A 6,302-nucleotide genomic window follows, 5' to 3' on the forward strand; every position below is an offset into this window, starting at 1 on the left:
TAAATAGTGAGTTGTCAACTAAAATTGAGCTATTAGAGTCTAGTGCTCCATCCACTGCTACCGATGATGGCCTTTTTAAAAAGAATGAAAAACTTAAGGCTAAGTTAGCTAGCTCCCAAAATACTATTGAGAATTTGCTAGAAAAAATGGAAATTCTTAGCATACACAATGATGAGCTAACTACTAAGCTAGAAAACATTGGTAGCACCCCAGTAGCATCTTTAGTTGCAATTTCTGAAATTATTAAAAAGGATGCTTCTACTTCTTCTTGCTTTGATTTAATAAATGATACTAACCCCTGCAACCAAGTTCTTGTTGAGAATATTGTTATAGAAACATGTTCGGACGAGGTTGCAAAGGAAAATGAGCAATTAAGTCAAGAAGTGGCTCGTCTTGGCAAGGCTTTGTATGAAAAGAAAGGCAAAGCCAAACAAATCCAACCTTCACAGGATAACACCACTGCGGGAGTGAACAAGCCTATGGAGGGAGAAACTGTGATTTGTAGGATATGCCACAAGGAAGGCCACAAGTCTTTCCAATGCAAGACGATGACCGGGGATAAGCAAAGGCAAAAGCTCAAGCAAAAGCCATCAAGCAAAATCTCCAACACCTACATCAAAAAGGTGGACAAAAAGACTGCTACACCATATTTAATCAAGAAGAAAAAGAATGGAAAGGTGATAGCAATCAAGGCCAACAAGCAAGCCAACAAAGGAAAGGGGGCCAAACGCATCTGGGTGCCAAAGGAAATAATTACAACCATGAAAAGCACCAAGAAGGTTTGGATCCCGAAAGGGAAGTGAGTAGACCAAAGGAGGACCGGGAAATTTGGAGACTTGGCAAGTTTGGGATGTATATCATGGGATACATCATATTGGATCAAGTTTATTGCCAAGTGGGTTAGTGAAAATTTTGGACCCAAATTTCCCACCCATGACTAAGGTAACTAGTTTTATTGTATTCTTTGTTTTTAGATATGCGTATCTATTTACTTTTTATCTAGTTTACCTTTCTTGCCTAGTATTACATTTGTTATGTACTTTTGTTTAAAATCATGCATACTGGGTAAATCATATGGTAGGATTGCTTGTTTTTAATTCATATTCTTAAGCAAACCTACATGGCTTAAAATTTTCATTTAAGCACGGCACATAGCTTCTATATCACTCCATAGTAAATGATGCATCAATTGAAAATTTTGATTTCTACAAAGTGTATCATTTAACTTATATGTGCCAAAGTTTGGATTATGGATAATTTGCCCCTCTTGATATCAAATCAAAGTGCATGTCTCCTACAAGTATTCAAAACTTGTATGCACACCTTTAGGGGGAGGTTACTCTATAATCTAACACTTTGAGACTAACACCTTTTCAAGTCTATTTCATGTGATAGTCTCATTGTAAGGAAAATGAAGTCCCCGGAGAAAGACAACAATCTTCCACTGCAAAATCTCCAAGAACTCTCATGTCTCTCAAGCTCGCCATTGATCTTCATTGGTATCTTTTGAGACTACATTCAGTATCATTTACATGTCTTCTCCAATATTTGATTAGACTATATTTCATATCATATGCTTCCATGTTGCTAAAAATGCATAAGTAGTTAACTCATATTCTGTTACCTATGCATAAGGGAAGTTAGTCTTTTCAAACCATGTCTTGCACCTCTAATTTTTCACATGCTTTTTCCTAAGTAGAGGATCTCTGTCAGGGGAAGTATTTCTTCATCTCTAAAAAGGGGGAGAAACTTCTTTCTAAAGAGAACACTCATTTAGGGGGAGTAATCCTTTCAACTGATATCATTCATATGGTTTATTTTAATATCCTTCTAGTGATATCATTTGATACAATTCTTGTTGAGGGCAAGCTTTTATTTACTTCCTACATGCTTTTAATGTCTTCCTTTTCGGTGGTTGATGCCAAAGGGGGAGAAGTTTAGGGACCAAAGCAATGAAAACTATATCAAACACCAAACACCACCAATTTAAAATTTTATATCTCCAAATGGTTTTTCCAGTGGTTTTGGTTATTTGGTCCAAAAATAGGAAGTAAGTGAATTATGGAGTTAGGGGGAGGCTTAAGTCCATAATATCACATTGTGGGGACAATCATGCATCTTAGCAAGTAGATTGCATATTTTCATTCAAATACTTGTATTATTTGCTTGCTTTGGTTGTGTTGTCATCAATCACCAAAAAGGGGGAGATTGTAAGGAAAATGGACCCCGGGCCTTTTGGCTAATTGAGTTTTGGTGTTTGATGAACAACACAATCCGTGGACTAATATGTTTGCTAGTGTTTATAATTATAGTTCACAGGATGCGAAGAGAATTGGACCAAGGCAATGAGGATGCAACACCTCAAAAGAAGACATAAAAAGATGCATAGGAGTCCAATACTCAAGAACAAAAGAAGCCCGAAGAAATCAGCGAAGAAATCCAAGATGAGGGCTGTCAGCCAGCGCCTGGTGGCGCACCGGACATTGATGTCCGGTGTGCACCGGACTGTCCGGTGAGGCACCGGACAGTCTGCGCAGAGAGGCCGCAGACAGGCGCTCTCTGGCTGTAGCACCAGACTGTCCGGTGTGCACCGGACTGTCTGGTGTGCCATGGGCAGACGGCAACGGTCGGATCCAACGGTCGACTGCTACAGGCGCCAACGGTCGGCTGACGTGGCGTGCACCGGACATCCACTGTGCAGTGTCTGGTGGTGCACCGGACTATCCGGTGCACCCGACGACAGAAAGCTGCTGCTTTCTGTCCAACGGCTAGTTTGGGGTATGGAGGCTATAAATACCACCCCAACCGGCCATTCTCATGTGTGGGAGCCCAAGCAACATACCAAGGCATATTGTAGACATTTCCAAGTGCTCAAACACCCAAGTGCTTAATAGAATCACTCGGTGATTAGCGTAGGTGCTTTGCGAAGTGCTTAGGTTAGTTAGACCGCTTTAGCGCTTGCTCTAGGTGAACCCTAGATTGTTGAGTGAGTTTAGATAAACCTCACAACCCCTCGGCTCTTGCGTGAGCCATTGTAATTGTACCGAGTGGGGCGAGAGTCTTGCGAGACCGTGACAACCGCGTTTGTGTCACGGCCGCCACCGTGTACCGGAGGGAACGAGGCCCGCGGCGTTTCGGCCGGAAGCTCGATAGTGGAGACGGCGGGGAGCGTCCGAGAGGAGCCGGAAGCGGAGCACCACTTGCGTGTGGAGAAGGCCCGCGGCTCTCTACGGAGTTACTCGACCGAGGTGCTTGGCCCTCGCGTGGGCTTCCCTTCGCGTAGGGGCACCAACGAGGATTAGTCGGGACCTTGCACGGTTCCGGATACCTCGGTAAAAATACCGGCGTCATCCACGAGAGTTTGCTTCTCTACTTTGCTCTTTAAGTTTCCGCATTTATATTAAGCATTTAAGTTTCAATCTTGTATTCATACATATCTAGTGTAGATTGAAACTTAGCCTTTGCGGTAGAGATATCAACACTTAGACAAAACCTAGTTTGCACATTCTAGTTTGTTTATTTGCATAGGTTTTGCTCTAGGGATTTAATTGTGGCCTAGTTTAGTTAAAGTTTTAGAAGTCCTAATTCACCCCCCCTCTTAGGCGTCACCCGTTTCCTACACTTCTAATCTGAACCACACAATGTTGATCCAAAGGGACGTGCGGAGGAGTGGGAGGGGGATTTGAAAAAGTGTGATTAGCAGCGAGCGGTTAATTGTAAAATTATCCATGCCCCTGCGTCCCTTGGATCAACATCATGTGGTTCAGATCATCCGACCAATGTGTGTCCTTTATTAGCTGTCTCCCGTCAATTTGGGAACGTATCTGGTGCAAACCAACCCCTCCGTGCAACCGTGCAAACTTCTAATCTGAACCACATGATGTTGATCCAAAGCGACGTGCGGAGGAGTGGGAGGGGGATTTGAAAAAGTGTGATTAGCAGCGGGCGGTTAAGTGTAAAATTATCCACGCCCCCACGTCCCTTGGATCAACATCATGTGGTTCAGATTATCCGACCAATGTGTGTCCTCTCTTTATTAGATGTCTCCCGTCAATTTGGGAACGTATCTGGTGCAAACCAACCCCTCCGTGCAACCGTGCAAACTTCTAATCTGAACCACATGATGTTGATCTAAGGGACGTAGGGGCGTGGATAATTTTACACTTAACTGTCCGCTGCTAATCACACGTTTTCAAATCTCCCCTCACACTCCTCCGCACGTCCCCTTGGATCAATATCATGTGATTCAGATTATAAGTTTGCACGGTTGCACGGAGAGGTTGGTTTGCACCAGATACGTTCCCTGGATATATAACTGAACTTGGATGAACATAAATGCAAATGATGTGGCAGGATTTAGAAAAGTAGACTTGACATATGAATGATAAACCCAAAATGAACTGCGGTTGCACATGCAATACAACAACGTGACCAGGGTGAGAACTATGAACAGAGGACTAGCAAGAGGACCTGTTAGTAGCAGAAGAGCACTGCCACATGGCATGACAATTGAGCACTAAGACTATTCCTAGCTATGTCCTCTATATTTATGCTTTATAGTCTCTAAAAGATTCTATTCTATATATCTTCTTTCTCTCTAGCAACGTTATTTGTATCTCGTCCTTTATATGTAAGTATATATATTAGAGTTATAAATGTATTGTACATATTTTAGTTTTGTTAAAGTTGTTGTTTAAAGTATTAAAATGGATAGAAGAAAGGAGAGAAACTATATATAGAAAGAATCTATCAACATCCCCTAAATTTAGAGGATCATTTAGAGAACGCTGCTGGACGCGTAGAGGATGAGAATCTTCTATAAAATTTAGGGTAGAGTGTCCTTTATAGGACCTGTTGGATATAGTCTCAGGTAGCAACACACATCGGAACGAAGCTGCACACATACCACCCTTATATAGCTCGTGCTTATGCTACGATCCTGAAAAAGAGAGGGGAGGGGTCGATGGCAACAGTGTCGGCAACAGCGGCAGGAGCAATGAGGAGGGGCAGTGGGGATAGAGGGAGAGGGGGTAGGGGGAGGCTAGGGGCAGCAAGGTCATGGGGAGTGAGGGGGAGGGATGACCCAAATAATATTGTCCATTGGACTTGATTGGGGAAGGGAGATGGGGTTATCCTGCGATCTGAAGCGTTGGTTTTGATGGTGTGTTAATCTAGGTGTAATTTGTTTGGTTGATTTAGTGAAGGTTATGAGTGTGAGAGTGATTTGGTTGGGTGAGTTTTGCCAAGTTTGAACTAGTGGATTATATAGTGATATAAATATAGATAGGGCGGGCGAAAGAGGAGGTCCATACTGAAGAGGAGCCAAGCAGATGGTCGTCGATTCCGTGGACTGATGGGCAAAGGGGCGACGACAGATGCCAACAATGGTACATATGCGGGCGGTGTGCATCCAACCGATGTGAAGAGGGTTCATGACGACCGATATAACACCCTAGGGGCTAGTTTGGTGACCAGAGATTCAGATAGGATCCATGGGAGAGGAATTCCCTTGCTATTCAATTTTGAATAGCAAGGGGATTCCTCCCCCATGAATCCCCTCCAATTCCCTGGTCACCGAATCAACCCTATTAAGTACTTGTTAAGCCTCGATCATTCATAATCATCAAGCATTGTGACATATATGCATTCCATGTGTAACATCTATATTGCATATGTGTAGTTATGTGTGTGCATGAAATGTTAACCAAAAATACCAATTAAGTTACTTGTGAGCCTATATTTTGGAAATTATTTGGACACATGAAATTATGCCTTAATAAACTTTGTAGTCGAAAGTGAGTTCTATACAGTGGTAATAATGTTGGACACTGATTGTATAACACATTCAAATTTTTGCTCAAAGATTGAATTCAATACTATTTTAGCTAATAGGTCCTCCTACTAGTCCTTTGTTCATTAGTCCTTGTTGGAGCACCCTCGTAAGTGTGTCTCTCCCCCTTAATCCGCAAAAGTTCTAAGTGCTCTCTAGTCTCTATAGGGTGATTTTTGGCCACTTCAATATGGTGAAGAACCTACAACCATGTACACCATAAGTTGGATCACCCACAGGCTCTATAGGTGATTACTAAACTCCCAATCGCCACCAAACAATTTAGATAATGTCGATCGCCAAGAGCAACAAGCACAAACTCTCACTTGACCTATCCAAGACTAAAAATATCCTATTTGTATGGCTACAACTTTTGGAGCTTTTCTAAAAAGCTGTTGCAGAGCTTTTGAACATGTAAAGCCCAAAATTTGTGTCGGGAAAATAATACTATTAATAATGATAAAAATATAAT

Source organism: Zea mays, chromosome 3 (genome assembly GCF_902167145.1).
Source record: "Zea mays cultivar B73 chromosome 3, Zm-B73-REFERENCE-NAM-5.0, whole genome shotgun sequence".
In the NCBI taxonomy this organism is placed as follows: Eukaryota; Viridiplantae; Streptophyta; class Magnoliopsida; order Poales; family Poaceae; genus Zea; species Zea mays.